Raw genomic sequence first — 13270 nt, 5'->3', positions numbered from 1 at the left:
CCCTTTGTATAAATGTTCATAAAAGCTTGGTAATCAACAAAATGTTCACTCTGGCAAAAGAAATATAGAAAGAAAGAGTTGAGCCTGATCACACCAGTGGCAAGCCTCCCCAGTAACCTTGAAAATTCTTACAACAGTAATTTTTTTAAACTCCAAAAGGTACAGACCGCATCTACTAGCAAGTTTTAACATTCTACTGGTAAGTGAGAGAGGTGCTCTCTGATTATATGGAGCACACGCTTTGTCATCAGAAACTCTTGAGTCCTAATTTCCGTTCTACCACCGACTTGCTACGCAAGTCGCTTAACCTTTCTATCTTCATTTCATCATCAGTAAGCTGGAGTTAATGCTTACCCTCCCAGGGATGATATGGTAAAATTAGTTAATGTTTGTACTGCACTTTGGAGATGGAAAGTTCTACAGTTACTAAAAATATATGAAAAGATATCCTTCTAATTCTGTACTAGAAATAACATTCAAATGCTTAGTAGTTTGCATTATGAACTCACTTTCCTCTGTACTGTGGTGGAGGAAAGGGGCAAAGGAACAGGTCAGTCTTATATGGGGAAAAAATTATTTGCTTCAATAGATATTTATAGCAAATCCCCTCCACCCCCAAGTTGCCTGTTGCATCAGTATTTCATTATTACAAAGGTTGTACTTCTGTGAGTTGGTGCTCAACCCACCTTTGTTTTTCCCCTCATGAAAACATGATTTTTAAATCTGTTACTATTTTATCTTCATGATTCCTTTATGCTGTACTTTAGTTTTTTTGTTTTGTTTATGACCATGGAAATGGATCTTACGTGCAACGAGCCAAATTCATCAACAGCATAAGCAAAAGGTGTGACTCCATTATAATGGAATGCACTCACTTATGTAAACAGTAAATTTGGCTCAGTAAATTTTCTCCAAGACTCTGGGATATATTGAATATCAAATGTCATATCAGCATGAGCACCAGAAAAAGTTACTACCATACACATTTATTATAGCTGAGGAAGAATATCAAATACTCTTTAAAACAAATACTCTTTAAAAACTGATTTCAAAACACTCTTCCTGAAATAAATATGGTCAGCAAAACTGCAGCACCAAAAAGGACACTAAGTCAGCTGGAAAAATCATGATGCTGGCCAACAACCTTGTGCCTACAGTTGTTACAAGAAACCCTTCAAATTACAGGAACTGAAAGATTAGAAGAAACACGCCTTATTTTTTCCATTTGTTTACACTGTACATTTGACATCACTTTGCATAGTCAGCATCACTGTTGGGGTTGCATTCAGTTCCATTATTCTGATACCTTCCTCAGCGTCACATTCACACTCTAACCCAGGCTTTCGAGAACGATGTTTGCCAGTTACAGCAATAGCAGAGCTGACATTGAAACTGAAGAGACAGTAAGCTAGAACATGCATGGAAAAGAAAGGGATGGGAGCAAGAGCAAGCTTCAAATATGTTGTGTTGTTGCTCTCAGATCCACCCAAAGCACTAAAATACAGAAGGAGCAGAAAACCCCTTAAAAAAAAAAAAAGTTAAGGATTTTTAAAAAAAATATTCAGGACATATTACTTTAATGTAATGGTTAAACATTAGTCAGTTTCAAATACAGTATTTAAACGATGTGTTCTTTACCACAAATGAATACAAATTAGATCAGTTGGCTCAGCTGCTTTTATAGAAAGATTCTTCTTTTATCAAGTTCCCTATCTACTTTGGAGCGATTTCCAGTCTTCATCTATGTACTCAGAAAATACCTAGAACTTGAATACTAATGGTGATGCAGATTAGGCTTAAGGGATACCAACCTACTCCTGCTGACATCAACGGCAAAACTCCCATCAATGTCAATAGGAATAAAATAAAAGGTCAAATGGTCTGCAGGGCTGTTTGGAAAAACTTGTGCTACAAATGATCTTGCCTAATGTTATCAGTTTGACTTAACAACATATAATTAAATCTCAAATTTAAATAGTTACTTTTTTTTTTGGGAAGATGAAGGTCTCTTGAGAAATATTTGGATTAAAAATAAAAAACAGTATTTTAAATTCCTACTCATGTTGGACAGACATAGAAAAGGCATTTTTTTTAGGACATCAAATTTTTTTCCAGTAAAAGTCTGTAAATGCTAACATTAGTAATAAGATCCTGATCTGAGCAATACATTACACTTGTAGGACGACAGCGGGTTTAAACAAAAAAGACTATCACATTTTATTGCAGCCTAAAATACAGACGTTCCTAATCAGCCATGTCTTAACATACTAGTATTTAAGTTATGAAGCAATATTTTGCCCTCTTTTCTCTTTGTACATTAACAACAAACGGAAGAAATTGAATATACATTGTCTAAAAAAATTAACACACAGCAAGATCTATCTCAGAAGTACAGTTAGGCTGTAACAAATGTATCAACTGTTGCTCTGTATTACCTTTTGAATGTGTCTCCCACAGCAATGCAGAATATTAACAGTAAAGTGGTTTTTCTGCTCCATTTTCCTCTCCTATGCAGGTTCACCCTTTTAAAAACTAGCCTTTCAATATCCTACTAAAATCTAATTGACAGTTTGTAGCAGAAGTAAACAGACTTCCTTTCTCTACAAGCATAGCAAGAGCTACTACAGCTTTTCATTTGCAGTAATTTATCGCTGGACAGGCAGAGAGATGTCCATACTCCTTGGAGAAGACCAAGGAACAGTTACTCCCAGTGGAACTGAAAGATATTGACATTTCACCTCCTGCTGAGCCCCAGATGAAAGGAAAGCCTCCACTGCTACAAACCTGTCATACTTCTTCACAGCACTTCCTTCTGAAGTTGCAATTTGAATCTTCTCTTTAAAAAACAAAAAATCATATCTTCCCTGATGTTAAATGTTTATTTACATCTATTTAGAAAATACAATACAGAAACTATAATAGTATCATTGATATTTGTTACCTCATTTGTCAACCTGTTGACAAAAGGGTTTGAAGCAAAGAAGTGTACATTCATTGCTCTAATAGTTTATGTGCAAGTATGTTTCACCTTTTCCTTTCAGCAGCTGCAATTAATTGTTTTAATATCTTTAACAATAGCATAGGACCAATAGTTAAAGCCATCCTGACATTCTGCAATCTGCAAGTGTCTTGTGTTTTTGAAAAGTGTGCCTAGGAAGTCAGTTAAAACATTTGATACACGTGAAATGTGGCTCATTTGCTATGTAATTTCACTTCTGTTTAAACATTCATTCAAAGACAAATAAGGAGCTATTTGACTGCAGAAAAACAGTGATATTAAATAACTGAAGTTTTCAGGTGCTATATTTCTAAGAGAGAAATGTGCCCTGAAGGGCCATTAGTATGGAAATTTGAAGCAATCACTGCAAAATGATTTTGTATCTTTCAGCAGCCAAATTATAACTGTTAGTATCAGATACTCTTACCTAACACATCCTTATAAAACAGAGTAGGGTAGTAAACACTGAGTTTCAGATGATGCTTCACTCCAAACTAAAAATTTGAAAATAATTTCCACTGCCGTATTATACTGAAGTATCCTCTGATGTTCTCAAATTTGATATTCTGTGTTTATGAAAAGAAATTTGTAGAAAATAAAAGTATGTTCAAGTTTATGATGGGTTTTACCTTTCTGTTGCTCAAGGATACAGTGGGATTGTAGATAAAGGCAGGGAGAAGGGGAAGGAATTTGGTGCAGTTGTATTTATTTATTTTAAAATCTAATTAATTTAGAATTTAAAGCTTTGAAAATTCTACGTGCACGATGTATTATAGCTCAGCACTGCAATGACCATAAAATGGTACCAGTCCAGACAAAAAAGAAAAAAATCTAAAATTAGAAGCCTGTTCCAAGTGGGCAAAGATACTCTAACTGATGACATATCACTGGTTATTTAACTTTTGAGCCCCATAGTCACATTTATTTATAAATGACATATGCTAAAATATCACAATTTTAAGTATACTTTCCCTTTAAAAACATGTCTAGTTTAAACCCCCTTTTCGGAGAGGAGAGCTACTCTTTAAGTCCAATTATAAGAAAAAAAAACTACACCTGAATTATACAAATTAAAAAAACATCTTTACAATCCAGAATTTTGATGGCATCAGCCATTCTAAGCTACACTTGCCTGGTTTATACAGTTACCAGAAACTTTTGATTAAAACACAACCACTGGGTGTAGTTTGTTCTTTCCAGAAAATACAAGCATGTCAGAACTGAATTACAGAAATATCCTAAAGATTAAAGAGTGATTTTGAATAGCTTGCTGTAATGTGTCTGTAGAGCAGGGGTTGGCAACGTATGGCACACGTGCCAAAGACGGCACGCTGCTGCCTGCTGGGTCCTAGCTGCTGGCCCCGCTCAGCCTGCTGCTGAACCCAGTCCAGGACCCCGGCAGGCAGCAGCGTGCCATTAAAAATCCTGCCCACGCCGGCCTGCTCTTCTCCACCCCCATCCCACGGGGGAAGGGTGAAGAAGCTTGGTCCTGCCGGCTGCTGCTGCAGAGCAGGCAAGCTCCCCCCGTCCCCCGCCTCTTCCCCCAGTGTGCTGCGTTCCTGCCCCTCCTCCTCTTCCTCCCTGCTGCCGATCAGCTGATGGCCCTTGCGAGGGAGGGGGAAAAGTGGAGCCGCAGCGCACGCGCTGCTCCAGGAAGGAGGCGGAGAAGAGGTAGGGACGGGGGGTAGAATCGGTGCATATCCCCCTCCAGCCCCCTGCCATGAGCTGCTCAAGGCAGGGGGCTGGGAGCACCCCCACGACCCCAGCCCACACCCCCAGCCCTGACCCCTGCACTCCCCACACACCCAGCCCTCTGCTCTGACCCCTGCACCCCCCCACGACCGTAGCCCTGACTCCAGCACCCCCCCACACATACCCAGCCCCGCCACACCCTGTGCCCTGACTCCTGCACCCCCCACACATTCCCACTTGCACCCCTTGCACCAAATGGGAGCTGCCCAGGTAAGCACTCCACACCCAAACCTCCTGCCCCAACCCTGAGCCCCCTCCCTCATTCTAGCTCCTGGCCAGACCCTGCACCCCAACCCCCAGCCTGCTCCTTCATCCCCAGCCCTGTGCTCAGTGCACTCCCACCCTCATCTCAGTGCAGAGAGAAGAAGAGAATGGGCTAGAACCAGGGAGAAGGTAGGTACCCACTCTGTGTGGGCAGGGCCGGGATCCCAGACCGGCAGCGGGCTGAGCGGCACCGGCAGCCGGGACCCTGGCTGGCAGGAGCCAGCGGATGGAACCCCAGACGGGCAGCGGGCTGAGCCGCTCAGCCCACTGCTGGTCTGGGATCCCGGCCGCTGGCCCCACTCAGCCCGCTGCCGGTCCGGGGTTCTGGCTGCCGGCCCCTTACCAGCTGGGGTCCCGGCCACAGGCCCCGCTCAGACTACTGCCAGCCTAGGTGAATGGAACCCCAGGCCGGCAGCGAGTTGAGTGGGCTGGCAGTGTAAGATCAGCATTTTAATTTAATTTTAAATAAAGCTTCTTAAACATTTTGAAAACCTTGTTTACTTTACATACGACAATAGTTTAGTTATATAATATATAGACTTATAGAGAGAGACCTTCTAAAAAACATTAAAATGTATTACTGGCACGCGAAACCTTAAATTAAAGTGAATAAATGAAGACTCGGAACACCACTTCTGAAAGGTTGCCGACTCCTGCTCTAGAGAACACTATCACACTACACCCAATATGCATTCATGATCTTAAAACTGAAATGAAGTGTACCAGCAACAGTATTTGGACAACACAGCTTTTTCTTAAAATTGATCGGTTAACCCCCTGAATGTTTCCAAGTGGCAAACAAGAATTACCTATATGACTCCCATAAAGGTAAACAGAAGATGTATGGCTAAATCCCTGCACACAGTTCTGAAGATGAATGAGATGGTAACAGGAGACAGTAGATGTGCACTGCAGTTACTTATTATAGGCCCTTCTTCTTGGGAGAAAAAGTAACAGCAAAGGCAAGGAAGAATTTAAATGAGCCTGAGCTGAGAAATAGGGATTTTCTCTGGAGAGCCCATTGTGGAGAATCCTCTCTTACACAATTTTACAGTGGGCTTATCAGAATCATACCATCCATCTCAAATGATGATTTAAAATGGAATTAGCAGACTGGTCTGCCAGATAAGACATGAATACTGTATCTCTTGGCACATTCATTACTATTGTGTGGACTAAAAGCACAAGACAAGCAAGCTTTTGCTTCACCACCCCTCTCAAGCCACTACAAATCCTTATGGAAAATAGTTCTTGAGTGTTTCCTTTATCCATTTTTCAAAGCTCAGTAGCTGACTGGTTGTTATTTTTTCCAGGACAAGCAAGAGTTTAGACCATATTCACCATCTGTCCAATTTACTCTTTTAAGGTGGAAATGGCTTTAAATTAAAGAGTACAAAGACATTTCCTAAACTAAATTTTGTGTTAACTTTAACATATCCTTGTCATAAATATAAAGGGAAGGGTAAACCCCTTTAAAATCCCTCCTGGACAGAGGAAAAACCCTTTCACCTATAAAGGGTTAAGAAGCTAGGATAACCTCGCTGGCACCTGACCAAAATGACCAATGAGGAGACAAGATACTTTCAAAGCTGGAGGGGAGGGAGAAACAGAGGTTCTCTCTGTCTGTGTGAGGCTTTTCCTGGGAACAGAAAAGGAATGGAGTCTTAGAACTTAGTAAGTAATCTAGTTAGATATGCGTTAGGTTCTGTTTTGTTTAAATGGATGACAAAATAAGCTGTGCTGAATGGAATGTATATTCCTGTTTTTGTATCTTTTTGTAACTTAAGGTTTTGCCTAGAGGGATTCTCTATGTTTTGAATCTGATTACCCTGTAAGGTATTTATCATCCTGATTTTACAGAGATGATTCTTTTACTTTTTCTTCAATTAAAATTCTTCTTTTAAGAACCTGATTGCTTCTTCATTGTTCTTAAGATCCAAGGGTTTGGGTCTGTGTTCACCTATGCAAATTGGTGAGGATTTTTATCAAGCCTTACCCAGGAAAGGGGGGTGTAGGGTTTGGGAGGATTTTGGGGGGGAAGACGTTTCCAAGCAGTCTCTTTCCCTGTTATATATTTGTTAGACGCTTGGTGGCAGCAGCAATAAAGTCCTTGGTGGTGGCAGCAATAGTTTGTACCTTGGGGAAGTTTTAACCTAAGCTGTTAAAAATAAGCTTAGGGGGTTTTCATCAGGTCCCCACATCTGTACCCTAGAGTTCAGAGTGGGGAAGGAACCTTGACAACCCTAAAAGAAACAAATTTAATTTTCAAGTTAAAGACTTGTATGCCAACACTCCACCTGGAGCTAATTTAAATAGACAATTTATAAACCAGAGAAAGTTGTGGTTTAAAATGGAAACTACTTACAGCCATTGTATCTTGAAAATGCCTGTATAAAGGTAACTTGGAGAGAAAGAAAGGTTAAGCAGCAGCACACAAGGTGTTTGTTGTATGTTACAAATATTCAGTCTGGGGTAGTTTATGTCTTGAATGTACGTATCATCTAGAGTAAGTTTTGCACCACTACTGAACTGCACCCAACACACACTAAAGATGGAGTTTTGCCACAGAAAATAGTTATGATTTAACATGTTGGGAATTTTTACATACCAGGAAGAGGGTGGATTACAACAATAGATAGCACCGCACACACACTTCACTGACAGCTTGAAAGTTCATCACTTTTTTGGAAGTGAGCATGGCAGCTCAGCAACAACATTAACACAAAGACTACATCAGTGGACCTTAAGCAAACATCATACCCCAGCATCATGAGGTTTTCCCACCTCATACAGAAGGCCAGGTGTATGCAAAATTTGGCTGGTGACTAAATTTTTACCAAGACTTTCCTCAAAGTCTGTCCTCTCAGACTCCACGCCTGAGAATTGTACAGCTGCCTACATGCATTACAGGGGCTTTCACCCATCTCTAAAACACAGTGATGTGTTAACTCTGATTATAGCATTTCCTTTGTTTAAAAAAAGTGACCTTGGTTTACAGAGCAAGTGTCTGATTTTTGTTACTTGCAATGAAACTCAGAATAAAACCTTTTTTTATTTTTAAATCACAGCACATTAAAGGCTTGCCTTTAATAAAAGGAAGTTTGCCATGACTTTTCAAATGAGTTTACTAAAAGCTATTGATAAAATTTTAGCCCAACATCCAAAAGCAATTATTTCTAGACTAAGTTAAAATGCTGTTTTCTACAAATGTGCACACAAGATTTGTCAATGCTCTAAATCCTCACATCCAATAGGGCTGTTGCATTCTTCTTAGAACTACACCTGGTGTGTATGATCTTGTATGTATCAGCTTCCAAGTTCCACTCCTTATCTTCTGGGCAAAAAGTATGACTTTTGTATCACTCCCACATCAGCCATGGTGGTCACCACTGATCAAGGAGAGCAGCTTACTCAATACTGCTCTCAGCCTAGAGAACAAGAGACTTAGGCCTAATCTACACTACCAAATTAGGTCAATGTAAGTTGCCTTCCATTGATCTATTTGTACATGTGTCTACACTCAAATTTGTCTCCAGCTGATTACCCCATTACAGTGACGCAGCAAAGCCACTTCTCCAAAAGGTACTGAGCCACAGTCGACTTACTGATGTCAATGCAGTGTGAATATAGACCTATGTCATCCCTAACAGTCCTCCAACAGCTGTCCCACCATGTCCCATTCCCTATGACAGGGACTGCTCTGGTCACAACTGTGAACTCCACTGCCCAGGGGTTACAGCAAGGGAAGCCACCTTCACCTTTAAAAAAATCTCCACATAGTTTTGTAATGTCTCTTCCTGATTGCCCACTGTGACAAGCACACCAAGGAGCTCTCTGGTCGTGTGCAACTGCCCAACTGGCAATGTTGGCACCAAGCACTAAACGCGCTCCTGTCTTGAGCAGACAGGACATACTAGACCACCTGAGCCTGCAGGAAGAAGAGGTTGTGCAGGCACAATTACAGACCAGCCATTGAAATGTGACCATCTACAAAAAGACTACATGGAGGATGCATATAAAGGGGTATGACAGGGATCAGCAGCAGAGCCATGTGAAAACGAAGAAACTGCAGTAGGCATACCACAAGGGCCAACAAATTGATCTGGCGCTGAGCCACAGGCTTTTACAAGCTTCATGCCATACTTGGTAGAGACCCCATTAGCACCCCACAGACCATTGTGTATACCTCAGAAGAGGCAAGATAGAGAGCCCTGCCATGGACAGCAGGGTATAGGGGGAAGGATGTGGTGGGGAATCCAGCTATACCACGAGCCAGGACCTGTTCGAGCCTCTATCACAGAATATCCAGTTCTGCCAGTCAAACACGGATGAGCCCAGTGAAATGGAAGAAGCCCTGGGTAAGTGCATGCAAGCATTTTTCCTTAGTGTTCAAATTTAAAGATGGTGCCTGGCCCATCCCCAAGTTAACAAGACACAGGTATTGACTTTGTTGTTTTACTCCTACAAGAAGAGGTAGAAGTATAATAAAGAGAGATGAAGTTGGTATCTGCTGGGGGGGGGGGGCAGGGAGCAGGGGAAAGGGGAGGGCAGGCGGTGTACTTTGTTTTTGTACATAGGGACGTCCCTTGTATCCTCTTAGATCTCAATGAAACTTTCATGGAGATCCTCTGCAATTCTCTCCCCAAGTTTTCTAGGAATGGCTGCCTGATTTCTTCATCCGTGGTAGGACACTTCCCCATGCCACTCTGCAATGGGTTCGGCTGGCACCACTGCAGTAAACAAGATAGCACCAAATTGGGCCCAGATGGCTTTGGGACACCAGTAGCAGACATGCTCTCTGTGCCTTTGTGGCCCTCAGGAGTGAGATATCAGCTAAACCCACCACTACCCATGATACATAGTACAATATTCAGTGCCACTGCCCTATATCTTTGCCCACGGAACAGGGACTGAAATTTTATTGTTTTATGCAACTGAAATTTCTTCCATCTCTTGCCCCTGGTAGGCCATACTCACCACGGCTGGAGCTGGGAAGTGGTGCTGTGGAGAGGTGCTCCAAAGCTGAAGAGCAAATAAGTTTGTCTCATTAAAAGTTTTTATGGGAATAAGAGAAGAGTGTTTTGAAACTTGTCTTTCCCTTCCCATTGTGACTGTAAATCCAATGATAGTTGCCTGTGTTTTTAATCAGAGATGCCCCATCCACACCTGCAGAACACCTGACCCTGATGAGGAGGAGAAAGAAAAGGACTATGGAGGGGATGCTCAACATACTGATACTCAAAGGAAACTGTACTTGTAAATGTCCGGCAAGTACCACATAATACACAGCTTCAGGAAAATATCTGGTCATATTTATAAATTCACATCAAGCACTATCCAATTCCTAGCAGCACCTAAAGCTCCAGGCCCAGATAATAGTCCAGCACAGAACATAACCGTGACAAACCACTACAGTACTCTTCAAAGCCTCCCGCAAGTGAGAAACTTCACATTGGGCTCTTATTGTGCCCCTTGTGTCTGGCTGTCCAAAACTCAGGCGACAGTTGCTCCACCTCCACCCTAGTGGCAGCTTTTTCCCGTTTGCCTCACAGATATTATGCAGGACACAACAAGTAGCTAAAAGCATTGAGATACTTTTCTCACTAACCAATCTTGTTAGTAAACACCACCAGCATCCCTTCAATCTACTGAAAGTACATTCAACTTCATTCTGCTTCTGCTGAGATGGTAGCTGAATCTTTCGTTGGTGCTGTTGAGGTGGCCAGCACAGGGCTTCATGAGCTACAGGAACAAGGAACAGGTTGGGTCCCACAGAATCACTATTAGCATTTCAATGTCACCAGTGATAATCTTCCAGTCAAGAAAGACCCTGCTTGCAGCTTTCTGAACAGTCCTGTATTCTTAAAAATGGAAGTGTCAGGCACCTTCTCTGACCAGCCCCCACTTATCATTGAAGCATCCCTGGTGATTCATCAACACTTGCATAACAATAGAAAAGTAGCGCTTTCAGGTGATATATTCTGTTATAAGGTGGGCAGGTGTTGAAATAGGGATATGCATGCTGTCTATCAACCCACTATTGTTCAGGAACTGCATTGCTGCAAAATTCCATTCACTATGTCCTGCACATTGCAGGAGACGATGAATGACCCTATACACTTACATGACAATGGCCCCCAACATGGATTTTCCAACACCAAAATGATTTCCCACTGACTGGAAGCAATCCAGCACTGCAAGCTTTCAGCGCATGATAGCCACTCACTTCTCCACTCTCAGTGCAACTCTCATTCTGATGTCCCTGCCCTGAGGGCTGGGGTGAGGTTGACACAGATCTAGGAATGTGGCCTTTTACATCCAGAAGTTCTGCAGCCACTTCTCGGCACTTCACTGTCTGTAGGTGCTCCATAAATGTCACCAACTACCTTGAATTGTTTTTCCTCTATCTCCCTTAGCAATCTGTCCTCAAACAAAGAGTCACATCCCCTGTTATTACAGTTCTTCCTGTGTGTCTGCAAATACAGGAGAAGCATGTGTTTTATACTTGCAATGGTCATGAAAATCGTGCAAAGCTCTGTAGGCTCCAGGCTTCTGTTAGAGGTGGCAGACCCAAAAAAGTGCCATGCAGGTTTGTGAGTCATTTCTACCCCACAACACACAGCTAAAATTTCCCAAAAGGAATTGTGCTGGACAGCCACATGGGGCATACTGGGATACCTACCCATGGTGCACTGCACTTTACACTGACACAAGCACTCCTGGTAAGTATGCACAGGGCTGAGACAAACAGCGAAGTATGCATGCACTCAAGCGATATGCTAACCACAGTGGCCATATGCCCACATAACTTTGTCAACTGAAGTTTGTAGTGTAGATGTGGCCTTAAGTTTTACTGGCATAGCAATGTCAATGTGAGCTGTGACGATTTTTTTTAACTGACATTGTCATGCCAGTAAAAGCCTCAGGGCATGACTACACTGGAAACTTCAAAACGCTGTTGCGGAAGCGCTCCTGCGGCAGCGTTTTGAAGTGCGAGTGTGGTCACGCGCGAGCGCTGGGACAGAGCTCTCCCAGCGCTCCTGGTAATCCACCTCCACGAGGGGATTGGCTCCGAGCACTGGGAGAGCGGCTCCCAGAGCTCGGAGCCTGTTTACACTAATGCTTTAAAGCGCTCTGACTTGCTGCGCTCAGGGAGGTGATTTTTCACCCCCCTGAACCAGCAAGTTAGAGCGCTCTAAAATGTAAGTGTAGCCAAGCCCATAGAGTAGATGCAGTTATATCAGCATAGCTTATCTCTCTTCGGCAAACAGGAATAAACCATAAGCAGTAGAAGCAGTTTTATACTGTGTCTACATGAGGTGGGGTTTGCTAGCAAAGTTAAAGCAGCAAAACTTTCAAGTACAGACAAGGCCTAAGTATGGAAGTCAAACCTTGGTCTTCTGGATGGCAGTACAGATCATCATCTCTAGCTCTCCAGACTGGTTCCTTGGTAAAGGTTTTTTGTTGTTGTTTTTTACATGGGATCAGGTAAAACTAATGTTGCATCCTTAAAAACCACACTGGATTGCACATCTTATAATAAACTATAAAAACCAAACAAAGGAGAAAACTTTGTTTGGAGATATACCTGCCAATGAACAATATTTTGGTTTTTTTTGCTTCCCTCATCATAACCTAAGAATAAAGTGGTTTGGTCATCTCTTGCTTCTTAGTTTTCACATCACACAACATATTTGTAAAATGCCAATAACTGCCACAGCAACCCTTTGCAATACCACAAATAGGGGACTATGACTGCAAGTGCAGAAAAGGCAGCATGATCAAGTGAACGCAAACTAAAAATCTTGCTTTCATTAAAATATCCTTAAAGTAACATGACAAGGAAAAAAACAAAGATAGTGTTGTAAAATAAAGGATAAATTTTCACCACTGTCAGCAGCCTTAAATATCTTAGAAAATGGCTTACCTGGCAAACAGACAACATGGGCACTATTTTTAGGAAAGTTGCTGTTTACTTTCTTAATAACTGAAAATGTTCTCCCTATTTCAGATCTATGAGTTACAGTTATATTTAACAGGTAATCTTACTTTTTTGAAGTGAAGAGCAAGTGGGTCTGCAGCCCAATTTCAGACACAAGTAAATACCCCCTAACCAAGCAACTAATCACCTCTCCCTCTATGAAAAGCCAAATTTTAAGCTGAAATGTGAACAGGAACAAAAAAAGTAATAACGGGTTTTTAGAGAGAGAAAAAGGTCTGAAGATTGATTTCAGCTACTAAATGGATCTGATAGTT

General features: G+C 41.9%; 1 protein-coding gene across 3 annotated transcripts in view; it reads right to left on the bottom strand.

Moving 5' to 3' along the window:
- ZSWIM6 (zinc finger SWIM-type containing 6) overlaps positions 1–13270 on the bottom strand; it is a 168205-nt gene that overhangs the window by 85023 nt on the left and 69912 nt on the right. The gene's annotated exons all lie outside the window — the stretch shown is intronic.

This window comes from Chelonia mydas, chromosome 5, assembly GCF_015237465.2.
Source record: "Chelonia mydas isolate rCheMyd1 chromosome 5, rCheMyd1.pri.v2, whole genome shotgun sequence".
Taxonomy (NCBI): Eukaryota; Metazoa; Chordata; order Testudines; family Cheloniidae; genus Chelonia; species Chelonia mydas.
The sequence above is the reverse complement of the archived record's forward strand: the minus strand, read 5'-3'. Positions and strand labels throughout refer to the sequence as shown.